General features: G+C 36.3%; 1 protein-coding gene across 1 annotated transcript in view; it reads left to right on the top strand.

Annotated features, from left to right (window-relative positions):
- The first annotated feature begins 18,017 nt into the window (after positions 1-18,017).
- Positions 18,018-19,801, top strand: part of HIVEP1 (HIVEP zinc finger 1) — a 179,376-nt gene continuing 177,592 nt past the window's right edge. Inside the window, exon 1 of the mRNA XM_069101353.1 lies at positions 18,018-18,201. The gene's annotated coding sequence lies outside the window, so the exon portion shown is untranslated. The remainder of the gene's footprint in view (positions 18,202-19,801) is intronic.

Genomic DNA, 19,801 nt, shown 5'->3' with positions numbered 1-19,801 from the left:
GGTGAATGATAGAAGAGAGGGCAGATTTGCAGGGGGAGAGTAGTAAGAAGCACACACTTTTGAAAAGGTATAGGGTCGAAGGAGAAAATGGAATAAGTGGGGTGTGGGATAGGATAGAGGGAAATATAGTCAGTCTTTCACAATATATCCACCATGGAAATGTTTTGACTAACTACACATGTACAACCTATATTGAATTGCTTATTTTCTCAGTGAGTGTGTGTGGAGAGGGAAGAAGGAAAAGAATCTGGAATTCAAAGTTTCAAAATCAAATGGTAAAAAAATATTATTTTTAACATGCAACTGGGAAATAAGATATTCAGGCACTGAGGTATGGAGATCCATCTTGCCCTACTGGAAAGTCAGAGGGGAAACGGGGGAGGATATAAGAGAGAGCAGATTGGGGGAGGGGGTATTCAGTGGGATCGCTGTTTTGAGGTGGTGGGTAGGGGAAAGACAGGGAGAAAATTTGTAACTCAAAATCTTGTGGAAATGAATGTTGTAAACTAAAAGTAAACAAAACAAAACAAAAAACAAAAGGAAAGGGAGATGAGTACTGGCCAAAAGTATACGGTCCTGTCATAAAGGATATCCTGTGGAAGGCTTTCCTATGTATATAGTGGTCTTCAACATGCTTATGTGTGTGGATGTCATTATACTGATTGCATCAGATCTCAGAACAACATAGAGCCTGAAGCAAGTAAATATTTCTTAGTGCTCACTTCAGGTTTTAGATTTGTATTCTGTTGATTCATTGGTTAACTCTTTTTTTTTTTTTTTTAGAAAATAAGAGAAAGAAAGCTTAAAGATTTTAATTTTTTAAATTTCAATATTACTTTTTCTCTGAGTATCATAGAAAGTTTATTGTCATTCATCAATTAAATGTTCATCTCTCTAAGAAAAATAACAGGTTAGAAAGGATAATTTTGCTTACTATTCAGTTCCTGCTCTAATTTTTCATCAAATATACTTTTATAATAATTAATATTAATTGGTTATCAGTAATATCAAGGGAATTATCAACTGATCAAAGTAATATTGGGGCACTAACCAGGGGTTAGAAATATATCCTAACAACCCCTAGAACCATGATGGGAGATGTAGCATTGCTCTAGGAACCCAACCTGCCAGTGAAAGTGGGAGTTAAGAAAGTAAATTCAGAGTGTGAATGTATATAGTTATTCATATATGTGAATGTATATAGTATTAATATATCCTGTATTTTGTATATATTTGTATAGAATATATTATATAATAACATATATGTGTACATATGCTATATACTTTTAAATAGATTATTTACAAAAATAATTTTACTATAATATACAATACATATAATATATATCTTAAAGACAATTATACTATAAAAATACAATCAAATGAGATAATATTTGTAAAGTGTTTAGCACAGTACATGGCACATAGTAGGTGCTTGATAAATGTTTGTTCCTTTCCTTTCCCTTTCCTCCCCTTCTCTTTCCATCCTTAATAAAGAAATCATGTTAGGATTCAAAGGACCTAGTATATAAAAATTTACAATTAAAAGAAATATTTACAGATTCTCTCAGACTTCAAATATCATGTACAATTCTGATCACCAAACCTTAAGAAATGACAAAATAATGGAAGTCCCAGAGAAAGATGATTATAATAATGAAGAAAACAAAGTGGCTTCTATGTTAGAGTTAGAATGTTAGAAAAAAAAAAAAAACCTCTAAAAAGTCTAAGGTAAAGAAAGAATATTATCTCAATCCATAAAACCATGAAGGATTGTAGGGGAAAAAAACACAAATTTGGGGGATAAAATATTTATCCAAATGAATTGTCTTTTTCTGGATGTTGGGGGAAACTGCAATAATATTTATTCTGAGGTATCCTTCTATTCCTCTTTGGTCAGAATATTACTCTTACTGATTTAATTGTAATATGTGGTTAGAAAAAATAAACCTGCCATTAACCAGAAGGCTTTCTGATTGGTTGAAATTGTAAAACACGGGGGCGGCCAGGTAGCACAGCAAGTAAGAGCACCGGCTCCAGTGTCAGGATGACCTGGAGATTGAATCCCGGGCTCAGACACTTAGCACCCACCCAGAAACACCTGGCCATGTAACCTTGAGCAAGTTACTTAACCCCGATTCCTTAAAAAAAAAAAAAAAGAAATTGTAAAACACATTCTATCTATGACACACAGCTGGACCAATCCCAAATCACTGAGGAATGTGCGAAAAGACAATCCATTCTCATTTTTGGTCAAGTTGGAAAAGAATGCTCCAACCAAGGCTTACAATATTCTGACATCATAAGAACCAAACATTTAGCTAGGAATTTATAGGTTAGTTCAGACTATAGTAAAGTTGGGCACCACTGATTCTATATTGGGTAGGTTCCTTTTACATGAACTTTTGATTGCCTTTAAATTCCTATCAGTCAGCAAAGCATTTATTAAGCATCTTATATGCCAGGCACTCTGACAAGAGCTAGGAGATATAAAGAAAAGCGAAAGACAGTCTCTGATCTTAAGGAACTCCCAGTCTAATGCACAGGTTTCTGAATGTATATATTCTCTTTTCCTTTAAAAGAAATTCCTAGAAAAATAGACACTGAATTTTGATGATATGCTGGTAGATAGGAAGAAGGGAAAAGTGATGGGGTATTGGTACTCTGGTGCCCAGATTCAGTGGCAGAAAAGAGTGATTAAGTGAAGCAGATTTCTTAACCCAAGAAGACCAGAGAGCTCATGGACCAAGAATTTCAGGAACTATGAATTAAGAATTAGAAACCAGAAAATTTTAAATTCCATGAAAAGGAATCACTAGGCCACTAGGAATTTATAGGTTAGTTCAGTTAGTTAAATACCCACTCCCTGTGTCAGTTTCTCAAAGACTTAAATGCTCAGGAAACTGAGGTTGAGGATTGCTAACTTTTGACAATTCTGTATGAAAAAATGGAAAGAGATACTAATGACTTCACCAAACCTTGAAACAGAATCCATGAATGTTAGAATCTTGAATTAGGAGGTAACTTAAAAAGAAAAAAAGTACTTTAAACATCACATCACGAATTTATGGAATTCCAGCCCCTCAGATGAAGATTTGGATGTAAGGGTCTTTAATAGATTGTTAGTCATTCACCAGCTTTATATTTGGAACTATGGGTTAAAAGACAAAAAGAAGAATGAGCCATAGTCTTTGCTTTCAAGCACCTTTAACATCTAATTGGGGAGGCAATAATGATGTTTAACATTTACATTGCACTATAAGACCTGCTTTGATAAAGTTTTAATCTAATGTTGTATTGTGATTGTAGTAGTTACTCAAACAGAGTCTAAGAAATTAAAACAGAAGAGCAAAAGCTCTGGAAATTTCTCCAATTCTGGAACAGACTTCCTTTTTTCCTTTCAAATAAAAAAAGTTTTATTAATACTTCTTTTAACATATGGCTATGATATCATTAAACCCACTGAACCATCACCTCTGCCCCCACTAGAAGCCATCTCTTGTAACAAACATGTCATAAATGAAAACAAAGGTTGTGGCTAAATGGCTCATAGGTATTCCCCAGGGAAATAAAGTACTTGGTGCAATTAGTTTTAGCCTGAATTACAGGCAACAAGAAATATCTTTTCATGGGGCATTTTTAAAATTTATATTGCAGCATTCATACTAAAGGTTTGGTTTACAAGATTACCATGAAAATAATTGCAGCTTACATACCAGCATCTGGTGGAGAGGATAAAAAGGTAGAGAAATTGCAGAAAAAATCACTAAGACCCTCGAAATTAAATTAATATATGCTTTAATATTCAGTGATTTCAATGCATAAATAAGCATAGAGTGGATGGTGAAAAGGATGTTGAAAAATTTGGTTCAGAATTAAGAAATAAGAGAGGAAAAAAGGCTTACAGATTATGCAAAAGTCTTACAACTACATATTATGAATATTTTATTCCATAAAGAAATAATAGGTATTGAACATGACAAAAACAAATAGTATACAAAAAAGAAATTGATTATATTTGAATGGGCAGGAAATGACTCATTGATGTGGAAGTCATACCTGAATTAACTCTATATGCAGTCAGACCACAGAGTTGTTAGGGAGAAGATCAAAGTTATTGCAAAACTAGAAGAATAAAAATAAGAAAAATATACCCAAATGGACTTGTGACATCCTTGACTTGGAAGTTCCCTCCAATGATGCAGATTTCAACTCATCCATACCTGTCCATCCTGTGGAACAGATGTTTATGTCCTCCCATAAATTTGCCTTAGGAAATTCACCCAATATTGTGGAGACTTTCCTTGCTTTCACCAAATATTACAAGAGTTCCAATGTAGCATTCTGGTTGTGTACATGTCAACCTAAACTACTAACTCTTCTTATCATACAATTTCTTGATAACATCTTTGACTCTTCTTCTTTGGTGTTCATAATTGGCTACATGTTGCAGCCTGGTTATATCTGTCTTCCATTACCCTCTATTTGATATTCATTTTTAATTATTCAGAGAATATTTTATTTCATTCCTGGATGTCATAAAGAAATACCAGTAAATTTTTGATATTAAAAAGATGGATCTTTGCTTTTTATGAATAATTTAGTAATTACCTGAAGGCAATTCATCTCATTCTTTCTCCTCATCAACTTAAGCCCCAATTCACTATTCATTCTATATAGCTCGCCCATCAATATGCATGCATGTATGTGTATATATATATATATATATACACATATATATATGAATAGGTAGATAGGTCAATAGATCTATCTATACACATATATACACATGCATACTAATGAGCAAGCCATATAAGATGCCTATACAAATGTATTTTATAATTCAGACAAGAGACAGTCTTTATCCATCTGGCCTTTCTGTGTAGACAAGATAAAGATAAACTCCTCTGGAAACTATAGATATCTTCCAGGAGGTTCTGTGATATTCTTGGGCTTAATGCAAAAAGCACAATGTCATTTACAAACAGCAACATCTAGAGGACTTCACCATCCACAGGAACTCCCACTTTAACTTGGACTCTATGCTAGATGTCCTCCCTTACTGTGACATGCATCTTGTTTTAAATTTCTTCTAAAATTCATGATCATTGAACAGTGCAATTTCTGCTGTTATATGTCCCAAGGAATCTTGAATAGTCTCGACATATAGATGGGAGACACTATGGTGTAAAGGAGCATGAAAGGTGGCATTTTATTAAGCCAAATCAGTGCAATCTTATATTCTCTAAATCTTTTAGTTAGTTGTGAAATAGTAATGATTGTTAAATATCACTTTTGAAAGCCTGCTTGTTCCCTACCAATACCGTCATTAAAGATCCTCTAAATAGGTATGATAGGCATGTATGTGTGTGCATATGTGAGTTGTATACACACACATATATCTTAAAGATTTTGTATACATTGGAGAGTGGGCATATAGATAAATAGTTTTTGATGTGCTTTTGGTACCATTATCATCTTTCCTTCTTTCAGATATCGTGTATACTGATACTTCAATGCCCTCATAATTCCATTGCCTTCAGCAGTGATATCCTCTACATATGCTGTGCTTATCTGTATGTGTACTATTTTATATATACACCAACTGTCTACTTTCCCATCCTTGTTCTCTTTAGTACCATTTCTATCTCCTCTATAAGCACATCTGAGACTATGATGTAAGGGTCAAAGTGTTGTGGTTCCACTGTCCTAGATAGAAAAAAAAGTTTGTTTCAATGATTTTGGCAAATCTTTTCCAATTTTGTCCTGTGTGTTTTCCTTATGTTTCTCATCCTTAAATTCCTTGGGATGATTTTTATTATTTGGGCATTTTGCTACACTTTCTTTAAAATGGTTTTAGCTTTTTCTGGTTCCTTTGTTTTATGAGATGACACTCTTCATAATCATCCATCATCCGATTCATAAGATTTTGTAAATGAGTTTATAGTCTTAATGTAGCCTTTGACAGATATTTCTCTCCATTTGGCAAGTAAGTCATATATCTCCTGCCTAAAGCACTTTCTGGTGTCATTTTTTTCTTTTGCAAAAAAAAGATACAACTTTTTTAGTCTCCTAAAAAAAGATAAAAAAGCATTCAAATGTGTTCCAGTCTTACTTTTCCTCTTCCTCTTCCTTTTTTACCCTGTGACTTTTAGAAAAACGAGTGGAGGAAAGGACATGTGTTTGTTTTTATTCTGTTTCATTTGTTATCCATTTCAGCTGCAGGTGGTGATGCCCACCAACCAGCAATCAAGACATGGTAACTTTGGAACCAGGATTCTAGGTGGGATGTTTCAGTTAATCTTTCTAACAGAGAAGCCCTGAGAAGACAGAGTATCTGAGGCTTGCACCCAAGGGAGTTTTGACTTGGAACTGGGATTATGCTGAATAGGGACTGAGCTAAGCTATAATCCAATCCTCTTCCACTTCCCAGAGACTGAGGTAGTATAGGGCAATGATTAAGCCAACCACATGTTGCAGAGAATGTCTGTAGATTTGTTATTATATCTTTGAAGTAAATATTACTGTGTAAAGGCTAATAGGACTGTGTAATGGTAATGTATTTTTGCTTAATAGGAAGATCTTTCCCATCCATTAATAGACCCATGTGAGCTGCTTGAGTCACATGGAAGTCTGAGTCACATGAGTCTGTGATAGGAGGAGCTTGCAAAATGGGTGGAGCAGGAAGGGTGGATCAGAACCCAGAGGAAGTTGGTCAGAGTAGCTAGAGCTGAGGGAGAGGAAGCAGGCATTGAGTTGTGAATGTTCACTTGTGGGAAGGCCCTAGCAGGGGGAAGACTTGTAGATGGTGGTGCCCTCTACATTGTTATTGTATATATATTTCTTTGTTTCTATGATGGATTTGGCATTCTGGTTTTGGGATTTACCTTTCTGGTGTTTGAATAAATGTTTTGGTTCCATCTTCCATGTGGAGAGTCTGTTATATTTTACAATTCAGAACTATGCTGGTATATTCATAGCCTCCGTAGGTTCTGCAAATATCATATTGATGATTAAATGGGAATTGGGTGCAGATGATCTAACCCTTATACTTAAGGAAACACCATGGAGGGGACTAGAGCTAATGGCAGAATGTATACTCCCCTAAGAGTATCACAGAATACTGGGGGAAGAGTGATATGTAACATACCTGGACTTCAAGTAATGGGAGCCAATGCTACATATGTATGTATATGTGAATGTATCTAAATATATACATATATGCACTTATATGTAACATTTGTATGTGTGTATATATATATATATATGTATGCATGTGTGTGTATATATATATATATATATATATATATATATATATACACACAATAGTAATCACTGCCCACAACTATCAATGATATGGATAATAAATGTTGGAGTTCAGAGGAAGTAGAGATTATTTAAAGCTTGGGTGATCAGAGAAGAAAGACTTCACAGAGATGGAATTTCATCTGGCTCTTAAAAGATAGGTAGAACTTGAATAAGTGAAAAAGAGTAAAGGAGAAATTCAAGAGAGAGATCATGATATTACTAAAAATGTTGAGGTATGAAAGTGTAAGGTTGTGTTGGACAATGAGCTTAGTTGGAGTGGGAGGTTTGTGTTTGAGATTGGTGGGAGATAAGGCTGGAAAGGTAGGTTGAGAATATATTACAAAGGTCCTTAAATTCCAGACTAAGGAGTTAAGACTTTGTCTTGTAGGCAGGGGGAAGTAACTGTTGATGTTTGCATCAGGGAGTGACATGATCAAAGTGGTATTTAAGGAAGATTAATTTGGTGGTAGTGTGCCAGATCAAAGGAAGATAAGAATGTTTGTGCTATAATACCTTTTGAAGTTTATGTAGCAGAAGATAGTCATACTCTCCCATAACACATCCCTTGTTGTTACTGTCAGAAAGAGAATATTTGGTCTCCAAACATCCTTGATCTGACCCAGAATAGCATTTCTCACATAATGTAGGAGCAGTAAATTGTAAAATGGTTTCCATTTTCAGGAAAGTTTGAAATACAAAGGAAAGTGATGCAGAAATTCATATCATTTAGGGCAGGGTTTATTAATCTTTTTTTGTGTCATAGATACCTTTGACTGTCTGGTGAATCTTATGGACTCCTCAAAATAATGTTTTTGAGGAGTCTATAAGTTCAACTATATTGAAAATAAATTATCATTTTTAAAGTCATAGATTCCAGGTTAAGAATCCCTCAGTTTAGGACCTTGGAATCCTAGGAACTAAAAAACCCAAATGTTACAAATGGGAAGGAAAGAAAAATAGAGTCACGTGGAAAGAAACTTTAAAAGAGAGAAGTGATTTAGGTGGAAATTATATCACAAATATGTGTTGGGTTACTGATATCTTTGAAGATGATAAGTCTAAATTTAATCTGCCAGAAAAGAAACAATACCAATATTAAATGAGTAAGGTAGCATGGACAGAACAAACTGGGGGAAAATGTTTGGTGCTTTTCATACAAAGAATTCAAAGAACTTGTAAATATTAACAGTAGCAGCAATATTAATGGAATCTAAGGGGCAAATATCCAAATTGCATAGCTTCAGAGAAAGTAGAGGAGAAAATAGTTCTGGGAGTAAGAATATGCCATCAACAAGAAGTTTAAAGGCAAAGGAGGAAAAAGGAAAGTAGGGCAGAAGAAAAACAAGTAGGTACAAGCCAAGAGTTTCAAGATGAAGGAAATGAATGCTCATTTAAAATGGAATTTAATTACTGTATAAGTGAAGAAAGAAATGAAGGTACCAGTAAAGAAGCATGTGAGACCAGAATAAAGGAGACTGGTTATGTTTAATGGAAGGAAGGAAGGAGAAAGGGATTAGTATTTAGTCCTTTTATAGCAACTATTATTTGCAAACAGCTTAATAAATATTAATTAGTCATTTCTCAAAACATCCCTCTGAGGTACATTAGTAGTATTATTCCTTATTTTATAGATGAGGAAACTGAAATACTTGGCTTTTTGCTCTTAACAATTGCTTATGTTCTCTATCCCTTCTTAAGAACACTAAACTACAATTTGAGAGCTTATAATAAATTTGTAATTTTGCCATAGGAAAATTTAACCTATATTCTTATTTCCTATGAACCTGCCCTCTAATATAATTTGACATAAATTTATGAGCTAGAGGACTTTTCACTGGTCTGTCTTCATTTTCTAATGTCACTAGATAGTCTTAGACTTGCTTACATCCATAGAATGTTCCTACTGCATGTCCACAACTGTCAAGGAAAATTATAATTAAAGCCTATAAGAAAACCCTATAATAGTGAAAAGGTGGTCTAGGATAAGGAGGACTGGCTCTAGCTATAGGTTGGAAGAGGTTAATTCTTAAAAGGCCAAGTTTCTTACAAGTGAAATGTATGGGCAGGGGTTCTTAGTCTCCACAGAGCCCCACAGAGATTATTCAAACCTTCTACCCCAACCCCCTTGTTGCTTGGTATAATGCTAGACATGTAGACATGTGTCATAAACACAAAGTGAAAAAACTTTATTTTCTACTTAGAATTTTAAAATGAAATGACAGCTTGCTTGTTAGGATAATATGTAATCACAGACAACAGTAATGAAATTTACTTATGGAACTCCTTTGTATAAAAGTGTGTTTGGGATAATAATTTTAGGAGAAATAAGAAAAGAAGCAAGTTCTAAGAACAAAGGTACACAGAAAAATAAATTTAAAGCGGAAATTTAAACAGAAAAAAAATCTATTATTTAAAAGATACTCTTAAACAAGAGAGAATCATCAAGGACTGAGTTTGCACTTATCTAAAAGGCCTGATTAGAGGCTTCACAACAATATTTTTAGAAGAGTGAAAAAGTAGAAGAAAACTTTAGTCAGGAACTTAGACAATTAGAAAATACCATGTTTATGTAAAGAAAAGAGATCAACATATTTGCTTATTAGAAGTTTTCATCTTTTATTTTTTAACCTTCAGGAAATATTTTAATTTGTGTAGAGGAACAGACTAAGGAACTTTTTGAGGGAACATAGCTACAAAACAATTTTGTGATCAGACCTTAGGAGGGAGAAACTGTTTTGACTCTCTTGTTACTAAGGATGGAATTTTGCAACCAGAAGTTCCATAACAGTTGGGAATGACAGTTGTGTGAGTAGCTAACAGAAGACAAATGTAGGTCCTGTTACTCCTTTCTCTAAGTACTATATATCATGATTAGGCTTTCCTATTTCTATCAGTAATTTTAAAACAAAACAAAACAAATAAACTTTACATTTGTAACTCAACAGAACTTGCATACAAAAATAGCTGAAAATCCTACAAATTATGGTTATATCCTTTTTAAGATAGACAACCAACTGGATATCTCATATATACATGTGTCCCTTGACTTAGATGCCTCATAACTTTTACTTTTGCTCTAAAATTTTTAGTATAATCCAAGGGCAATGTCTTATTGTTGACGTTAGACTTCTTCAGTTCAATACCATCTTTATTATTGCTTTTCTCTGTAAGTGGCTTCCCTTTCCCACCCTTGCTCATCTGTTCTTACCCACCTATTAATGCCATTTTCCTTTCCCCCCTACTAACATTACTTCATTCTCTTTTTTTTTTCTCCAACTTTTCCCAGTTGGTATTCATCAGTTTATCAGTTTTTTCTGTTAGTCTTTCATCTGTCATGACTTTTATACTTGTCACTTCTTAGTTCTTAGATCCCACTGTTTCAATAATTCATAATACAATACACACACATGCATGCATACATATAGTATATACATATACATACATACACACACACACACACACACATATATATATATATATATATAATGTACAATGGCTGTACCAAGATGTCTCTTAATATTCAAGGTCTTCCATAATCAAATCAGAGCTATGAATTTATCCAGGAGCTTCACTGAGCAGAAAATCCAGGGACTATATAGAGTTGGGAAAGCTCCCAGAACCAGGAAGTTATGGTATATCAAGAGGATTTGTAAAACTTGCTACAGCGAGCAAGCACCTGGACAGTCTTATAAGCCAACAGTTACAAAGGGAAAACCTAGTAAGTTTTGGACATTGTAAGGGATAGGTAGTTGAGGGTGTGTTTCTTTGAGGTATTCCTTATAGAAATGGGTATGAGAAATGGATTTATAGAAGTAGTATTTTGTTCTAAGAGACAAAAAGGGAGGGGTGGTTGTATTTAAGAATCAGAGATCTGACATTGGAAATATTTTGTTGATTTTCTACTCTGATTTTAGGTGACAGGAAAGATAACTGTTGACCTCTAATATATCTCCCATTCATTTATGATTCCTCAAATTCTACAATTAGAGATTCATTACTTTAGTCTTTTTAAAAATATTGTTAGCTCAGGGAGATAATATCTCAGTATAGCTTTTCATATATTACTTAGTATGAATATGTTAATGAAGTCCTTTCTGGGTAGCAAATTTTAATAGGAGCATGATGGTAGGACATAACTAAAGTAGCAAAGGACAAAACCCCCACCACAAGAGGAGTTGGGGCCCTAAAATAAAATCTTATCCAAGAGGGCACAGAATTAACATAGTAAAGTATTAACCAGTTGAATCAACAGGCATTTATCAAATGCCTATCCCAGGGGTTGGGAACCTGTGACCTTGAAGTCGCATGTGGCCCTCTAGGCCCTCAAGTGCTGCCCTTTGAACCCAAACTTCACAGAATGGATCCCCACTTAATACAAGGATTTGTTCTGTGAAGTTTGGATTCAGTCAAAGGGCTGCACTTGAGGACTTAGAGGGCCACATGTGGTCTCAGGGTCACAGGTTCCCCACCCTGGCCTAACCTGTCTAGCACTATGCCAGGATCATAGGACTTAGAGCTGGAAAGCGCCTTAGATGTCATCTAGTCACAGGCTTATAGATCCAGAGACCATTGACTCCAATCCTTCATGTGTCCAAATAGGAAACTGAAGGATGCCCAAGTAGGTTGTGATTTGTCCATGGTCACATGAAAAGCAAGTATCACAGGCAGCATTTGAAACCATATCCTCCATAAGTCTCCTTATCACTCTACCACACTGCCTTTTCATTTTTATAAATGAGGAACCTGATGTCAGAAGAGATCTTTTTCCAAGTTATAACAGGCAGAAAGTGACAGTACTGAAATTTGAGTCCATGTATAATTATTATTCAAAATTTCTTATATACAGCAATTTGCTGCAAATAAAATCTTCCTCCCTTTCCTCATCAACTTCTGCCAAGCTACATTTTTTTTTGTTCCAAATATATATGCACAAGCACTGAAGAATTCAGGCCTAAGAAAGGAAAGTTGGCTGATATTGGAGGATAAAAGAAATACTGGGACTGAGATGACCCAGGGTAAGAAACAAGGAAAAGGCAAGTGAGAAACAGGTGGGAAAATACCAAGAGAGAGGTAAGTGGATGAAAGGGGATTTGGTAGCTTGGAGAAGGGGCTTGATTTGATATAGCAATAAGGACTCTGAAAATGAGATGGATGATGTTTATAAGAGGAAAAGAACAAACAGAACTTAGGGAGGTGCACAAAATTCTTGAGGGAGTAACTGGGAAAAGGGGAGGATGAAATCTGGAAAAGGTATAGTAATTGGGGTTTGTACCAGGGCTGTTGGTAATGATTAGAGGCAGCCAGAGCTATAACTAAGTCAGAGCACTCAGTGCTTTGTCTCTGGGTGCTGACATGGAGGATGGGGGACATATCATATCTGTATCACTCCTTCAGTCCACACCATGCACTAAACTCCTTCAGTCCTTGCCAGCTGTGGATATCACACCCAGGTGTCATGGGAAACAATATTGAACAGTAGAAAGAATATTGGATTTTTAGTCAATAGACCTAGGTTCAAATGTAGCTTAATTACTTATCATCATTGGTAAATTGAGTAATTTTGTAGATCTCAGTTTCTTTATCCATAAAATGGAGGGAGCAGGATGATTGTACTAGCTTACTCCTAAGTCTGTGAATGATCCTGTCATTCACGGTTAACCTCTCTAGGTATTTGCCCTATCCCATCTCACTCTGCCACCTTCCCCCTATCTGCTGCCTCTCACTCTCTCTCTCTTCCCAGTAGCTGGGTTGTTAGAAACTAGACTCTCTGAGAAATAGACTAACCTTTTTCCTAGCATAACTTATCTTTTGTAGACAACTCCCCTTCCACCTGAAGCAATCAATCAACAAGCATTAATTAAGTGCTTTTTACATTCCAGGCACTAGGCTAGGAGCTGGGGATACAAAACAGAACTAGATCCTGACCTCAAGGAACTTAAAGGCAACACAGATAGGTATACGTATATGCATATTATATCAAAAATTAACTCCAGGTAGTTTTTAGGAAGTGTAGTGGACAGATCACTGGGCTTGGAATCAGGAAGATTCATCTTCATGAGTTCAAATATGCCATCACACATTTACTAGTTGTGTGACTCAGGGCAAGTCACTTAACCTTGTTTCCCTCAGTTTCCTTGTCTGTAAAATGAACTAGAGTAGGAAATGACAAACCATTCCAGTATCTGCCAAGAAAACCCCAGATAGGGTCATGAAAAGTCAGATATGACAGAAAACAACTGAACTTTTAGGAGGCATTCCACTAGCAGGTAGTTAAGGGTCTGGAAAGGCTTCATGCAGAATATGGCATTTGAGATGAATCTTAAAGTAAGTCAAGTATTCCAAGAGTCAAAGGGAGAGAGAGAGAGAGAGAGAGAGAGAGAGAGAGAGAGAGAGAGAGAGAGAGAGAGAGAGAGAGAGAGAGAGAGAGAGAGAGAGAGAGAGAGAGAGAGAGAGAGAGAGAGATCGGCAGGCTGCTGAGGATTTCTAAGGACCAGCTGGAGCTGCCAAAGACTGAGGAAGCATGACTGTGATGCCAGTACTTTCTATAAATGTTGTGATTTTTTAAAATATGCATGAATGTTCTTGTGGCTTTGTTAAGCCTTATCTTCCCAGGAACAGAGACTGTGAATGATTTGAGATGGACTGGACACCGTGAGCTCCAATGTGGAGTGGGAACTGCACAGAGAGCTGGACAAGGAACTGGGAGCTGTCTGCCTTTGAACTCAGGTGGCAGTTGGTTAGATTTGGGCAGAAGCTGAGACAATGGAAGAGGAGCCATGGAAGCTGAAAGCCTGCCCCAAGTCAAGATGAAAAGACCTCTCCATGGGTACTGAGTAGTGACTGAAACTGTAGTTTACTAGTGACCTAGGGGTAGATGGTTTGTCTATTTCCCACTACCCCTTAAGAGGGCACTGAGCAGTGACTGATGACTGAATAGTGACTGATTTGTAACTTAGTGTTCCCCTTGGGTGAAGGACTTTATGTACTTTATGATTGAATGATTGAGTTACTAACTGATTTATTGACTAAATAATTGTACTTTGTTAAAAACTGTGTGACCACTTTGGTGAAAATGATGTCATCATTTTAGTGATAAGTTGTTGAGTTATTATGACATGATGAATGCTGTATTTTGATTTTAAGTTGCTAAGTTGTGAACATTGTGAATGAATGTGCTTTGTTTTCTGTGAATGTTTTGCTCTGATTTGTTATTGAATAAATAGGGAGTTCACTATACTGTGTAATCAGAACCTTGAAGCTGTTCACAGCAGCAATCCTCTGGAAAGCTGCTCATGTGTGGCTTTTATATAACCTCATAGTAGTTTTTAGAAAGCTAGGTGGATAGAGTGCCAGACCTGAAGTCAGGAAGACTTATCTTTATGAGTTCAAATCCAACTTTAGATACTAGCTAGGCAACCTGGAAAAGTCACAACCCTATTTCCCTATAAAGTGAGCTAGAGAATTAAATAGTAGATAGAAGGCAATCTAAGAGGAAAGGACCTGGAAAAGCCTCTTACAGAAGTTGAAACTTGAATGGAATTTTGAAGGAAACCATGAAAACCAGGAGAGAGATGTGAAGAGGCAGAACACTGCAGGAATGGAGGATAGTCCAGGAAAATTTGTAAAGTTGAAGTGCTATGTTTGTGTAATTGCAAGTAAGCCAGGGTAGCTGAATGGCAGAGTACTTGGATGGAAATAAGAATGTAAGAAGATTAGAGAGGTAGAAAAGGTCCATGCTGTGCAGAATGCCAAACAAAAGAGTGGAGCTTTGATCCTGGAGGTAATGGGGGGGTGGGAAGGGGTGGGGAAGGACTGATGTGTATCCAGCCCTGGGTGTAAGAGTTACTGGTTACCATTGTAGATAGATCCCTGAATAAAGCAAGATCAAGGAGTGTCTTTAGACTATTTAGAGCTAGATTGTACTTGCTTATTCTGTTCACAGTCAGGTTATTACTAAGATTGAAAACACATCAAATCCTACAGCCCTTTAAGCAAAAATTATTTATACAAATTGAACCAGTAAGATGGCATCATATGATTTAGAGCTGGACTATGGGACCTTGGAAATAATTTTAGTCCATCACCCAATAACACTGGTCTCCTGGCTATTTCACAAATAAGACCCTCCCTCTGAGCATTTTCTTTGGCTGTTCCCCATGTGTGAAATGCTTTCCTTCATTTCTACCTACTGGCTTCCCCTAAGACTCAACTAAAATCCTTTGTTCTACAGGAAGCCTTTCTCAACCTCTCTTAATTCTGGTGCTTCCCTCTCTTATTTATTCCTATTTGTTTTGTATACAGCTTGCTCAATACATATTTATTAATTCATTTTCTCCCATATTAGATTGTGAGCTCCTTGAAGGCAGGAACTGTCTTTTGTCCCCTTTTGTTATCCCACTGGGTACTTAGTCATTATTAAATGCCTATTAGTCAATAGGCATATATGGCATAGGAAACTGGGGTTCAATCATACAGGTAGTAAGTAGAAGAATCAAGGCTTGAACCTTGGACTTTTGGTGACAAATCCAATGCTTCATTAGTGGTGAGAATAGATTGTTCTATATGTAAAGATCTCTCTTTCTGGACATTTCAAATTAAAAAAAAGTACACAGGTATTTGTCTGGAGAGTCTTAGTTGGAATTCTGCCTGAAAACAAATGGATAGACTAGAATAAAGTTCCTCTCAGTCCTAAGATTTAATGATATAATTATAAAATTAAGGGTGCCAAGGCAAAGAAGAAAATTCAGGATTAGACAAGCCAATTCAGACTAATTTAGAGCTATGAAATTTAGAATTATCTCAGACCTCCATCAGTATATGTGAAAAGCAAGTTAAAATCTTTTACAAGTACCTGGCATGCCCTTTTCCAGGGTCTTTAGATCAGGCTGCCATCTTATATTTTAAAAGTACTACTAGTGTCTTGGATTGCTGCACTTGATTGTTTTCCATACTGTTATTTCTTGAAGTATATTATGGTGGGTGGGCTATTTTAAAATTTTCCCTAATTTTTTTTTCAGCAAGTTATTTCTGGGTACTTCTAGTGAGGAATATTTGGGCTACTCTGTGGATTATCATGTGTATTCTCTCTTAATTACCCAATAGTACATGTTAAATATTTATGTGTACATGGCACCAAAATCATAGGCTCACAAGATTTAGAGTCAGAAGGGACCTTAATCTAAATCCCCCTCATTTTAAAGATGAGGAAACAGAGGTCCAAAAAGGTGAAATATCTTGAACCCAGGTCTTCTTAACTCTAAATCCAATTTACTCTGGTACGTACTAGGGAAGGAAGGAAAGAAGATACACAATGGAGTGAATGATTTTCTTTATCCATAAGTTTTGATCATGTTCTCCTGACCACCTCCTAATCAAGCCTTTTTTTTTTTTTTTAATCTATTGAGGAGGTAGGTGGTTGAAATGAAAGCCCTTCAGCTTATGCCTTCCCCATACCTTACTTGCTTTATAATCCATTACACACTGGCTTGGATTTTCTGCTCTTGCCAGGAAAACCTACACAAATAATTCATTTGCTCCGACCTTCCGACCTTGCTTAGCACATACCATTTCTCTTGCCTGGAACGCTGAGCTTACATCTCTGCTAAATCAAAAACTTTTCCTCCTTCAAAACACCCTCCCCTTGAAGTTTTCCTAGAGCACTTAGGTGGCTACAACCATAGAAGAAACCTTGCAACACTCAAACTATGCGGTGTATAATTTGATATGTTCATCTGCATATTTTAATGTCTTTTTCTATACATTTTCATCATATTTCACTCATTAAGTTGTAAACTCCTTAAGATGAGGGACTGTGTTATATTGTCTTTATATTCTCCATAGAGCTTAGCATGGTGTCCAGCACATGGGGGAGGAGGGGAGGGAGAGGATGTTCAATGTTAACTGTAGACCTTGAGATATGCTGTGAGAACATGAGTTATCATTGCTCTTCACAGCATTTACTGAAAACATTTTGTCTAAAAATATATCCATCCAGGTTTTGCTGACCTTTAGATTTAGCAAGGACAAATTAAAAAATAAAATAGAAACTCCATATAAAATTGGTGCCACAGGTGGAAGAGAACATCTCTCATTACAGGCTACCTCAGGAGACACTGAATCAGAGGACAGGTGATTTGGAGTGGGAAGGAACCTAGCCAGGTCAATCCCCTCATTTTACAGATGAAGAACCTAGGCCCAAATGATTTGACCTACAATGCAACTGCATCAATAGTAAATATTTAAAGCATTTTACAGTGAGGTTTTTACTGTATGCAGAAAAATTCTTAAAGTTGCATCTTTCAGACTGCAAAATTGTCTCTAAGGAGAAGTAATAGATATCTTCCAAAGTGAGATGTTAAACAAACAAACAAAACTTTAAAGAATATTTATTAAGATATTCAGATTTGGGGATGGAGATCAAACATATTTATGATTTAGTATGCTTTTCCTGTGTCTAAATAAAAAAAACAACAACAATCTCTAGATTTAATCATTCTATACTATCAAAAGGGGGATTTAAATTTATTTATACTTAGACAACAAAGACAAATTAATGCTAATGTTTCTCTCTTTGATGCTTCTGAAGGGATCCTTTACCATTACCCACCTGCTTCTCTCAGTATGAAAGCACATAAATTAATAAATATACGTGCAGCATTCAGAGACACAGAGCTGAAGTTATACAATGTAGGCGGTGCGATAGATAGCATCAAAGTCTCAGGCTTGGGCCAGAAAAGGGGGTAGCTGAGGCAGCGGAGGGAAAGAAGCACCTCCCCTTTGCATTTCCTCTCACGCCCACTTTCAACCTACTAGGCTTTGGTTTTCTGCATTTGTTGTTTTTAAAATTAAAAGTTAAACCCAGGAAGCTTTAGCTATGACTTTTGAATTGCACTTTGGGTAAGTTTCTTCTTTACTATTTTCCTGACGTTTTGTTTTGAAAAAGCTGTAATATATGGAAGAGTTAGCATGTGTATTGAAGGTTTTGTCAGTGAGTGGCGAAGAGGAGAGGATTAAGCTGATGAACGGGAAAACCCAGAGCCGGGGGAAGGAGGAGGGGACACGGCATGTGTGACCCGCCAGCGGCTGCGAGCAGGAACCTCCGGGATCTCCGTGTCAGCAGCCCTACAAGCCCTAGCTCCGCACTGTGGGCTGTGAGCTTCTGAGCTGGAGGGGCCGCAGCAGGGAAAATGCGAGTCTCCTTTTTTTACTTTAAACTTCGAGATCCGTAGTTAGGGTGTCGAGTAGAGGGAGGGTTTAGGAGGATGCAGTTTGAAGAGAAAGATGGGGTCATGCCTGGGACTGGGGGTTGCAGACTGATCTATTCTGTCTCACTCTTCTTACGGAAAGTAAATTATACAGACAATAACAATTTAATTTATAATCTTCTCGAACCTCCCCCTTCGCTACCCCTCCTTACCCCCGTCTCCCCAGGGGGTGGGGGTGGGGGTGATTACTTTGCTTTGAGGAATGGTAGTGAATAAGCTCTTTCCTTTTGGCTAGGGGAGGGAGAGGTATGAACTATATGAACATTCTCCCCCTTCCCCGCCCCCCAACCTTGTATCTGTTTCTGATGGCGAAATGTCGTCGTTAAGGAGGCCAACCGCACCTTCCTTTCCCTTCGCTTAATGAAAAATTAAGAAAATTTCCATGTTTGGTCTGTATGGCGTAAAGTTTAAGGAAAACGTTTGGCTTGTTTTGTGGCCAAAAAAAATGTTTAATGCCTATTTAGTTGGCTTTTCTTGCTCTCAGATTACTGGAAAAATTAAACATGAAATTGGCTTTCTCTCCCCGCCCCCACGTAAGTAATCTGAGAAAGGTAAACTCAAATCATATGCATATATATGTATACACATATATGTATAGGAGCTAGTAATAGAAAAATAAATTGTGCATTACCCCCCAAATTGCGTGCTGCTTTAAAAATAGTGTAGTTATAAGCAAAGTCTGTGTGATATACTTAAATGTTAATTTTTAATGTAAATTCAAAATCACAAGTTTGTATCACTGAATGAGTTAAAATTTTCATAGGAATGCCAAATAACCCACGAAATAGTCCTATTGAATGTATATCCAATGTCTTTGTTGACTGTCGTTATTTTAAGCTTGTGTTTAAAATGTGATGACACAAAGCAGAATCAGTGTTAACATGAGAATTTTTTCTCTTTTCTGCTTTGGTTTATTGTAAATTGTTTTAATAATTTTAAAAAGTATGCTTTTAGGAACTTTCAGATTATTAATTTTGGTAGGTATGTGCCTTTGTTACTGTATCCTACTCCATTTTGTTTCATTAAAAGATGTATTCACACATATGTATGAATGAGTGTTACATGTAGCTTCCAGAGACAAATACTATTACAAAGAAACGCCTCAGTAGTTTGTATCATTTAAAATTTATATAGTTATTGAAATGAGCGTTGGTTTATACCTACTTCTAGATTCTTGTTTTATAATAGTGGTTTTTCCCCCTCCCCTTATGCATTGTTATTTATGCCTACAC

This window comes from Petaurus breviceps, unplaced genomic scaffold (assembly GCF_028583685.1).
Source record: "Petaurus breviceps papuanus isolate PSGF00001 unplaced genomic scaffold, PetGlider_PUasm1.0 458, whole genome shotgun sequence".
In the NCBI taxonomy this organism is placed as follows: Eukaryota; Metazoa; Chordata; class Mammalia; order Diprotodontia; family Petauridae; genus Petaurus; species Petaurus breviceps.
This window is presented reverse-complemented; position numbering and strand designations above follow the sequence as displayed.